Source organism: Otolemur garnettii, unplaced genomic scaffold (genome assembly GCF_000181295.1).
Source record: "Otolemur garnettii isolate 467f Iridium unplaced genomic scaffold, OtoGar3 scaffold00480, whole genome shotgun sequence".
In the NCBI taxonomy this organism is placed as follows: Eukaryota; Metazoa; Chordata; class Mammalia; order Primates; family Galagidae; genus Otolemur; species Otolemur garnettii.
In genome coordinates this window covers 49,236-50,340 of record NW_003852875.1, presented here as the reverse complement: position 1 = coordinate 50,340, position 1,105 = coordinate 49,236, and positions in this window count along the sequence as shown.

Genomic DNA, 1,105 nt, shown 5'->3' with positions numbered 1-1,105 from the left:
GATAAATATATCATAGACTTCAAAAAATCCTACAGGAATTTTAATTGAAATTGAGTTAAATTTATAGATTAGTATGGAAAATGGTACCTTTGCAATATTTGTTACTCATCTCACACATAAAGAGGGAATTTATTTATCTCCATTTATTTTAATTATCTTATATGCCCTTTATTACACTTTAAAAGTTTTTATTTTCCACAAAGTAGTTTTGTATATTTGTAAATAAATTAATTCCCAAAGCATTAGCACTTTTGCCACAACAATGAATGGCATCTTCTTTATTATATTCTGGTTAGTTATTTCTAATTCAGAGAAATGCTATTGAATTTATTTTTATGAAGTATTTGACCTTGTTATTTAATATTAACATCTAACTGTATTTAATCAACTTTGCAATTTGTATCTTGGCATTACAGCCAATGTAAAATGCCAGCTGATTACCAGAGCACTATTAATGGTTCAGACCAAAACATCATAACAGTACATTATTATCAGCTACAACTCCTACACCAGCACCAAGAATGATGTTTAATCACAATTACATGCTATAAGCCTTTAGAACAGCTGTTACACTGCAAAAAAAAGTTTCTCTTCAAAAATATTCTCAATATTGAGTCTTTATCCTTAGATAATGTCTTTAATAGTTTCCTTTTCTTTTTATGCACTGATAGTACATAAAGCCTATGGATCTAAATTATACCCTAGAAACATCACTTTGTTGTAATTTTAATCTTACAGTCATTTTCAAAAATAAAAATATAATCTGAAAAGAAATGCAATAATCTTAAAAACTTTTTCATGTTTTTGCTTTCATGCATTTTTGCCTATATGTTTTTGAAAGTTCAGTTATCCTTACAGTATTATAAATGTGTTGAGTATTTTCTTGAATTTTAACATAATTTTGTTATCTCATGGCCTTAGGTTTTTGATTACTGTCTTGCCTTAAATATACCTTCTTGGTAATTTTTTATCTTTAGTAACTTCATCCCTATTTTTCTTTTTACTATATTATTATATTGTTTGTTGTTTTATAAAATAACTTTCGGAAACCTGATTTTTTCCTCTTTCTTTTCTGCTTTACCATATTTTCCTATAACTGTATTTA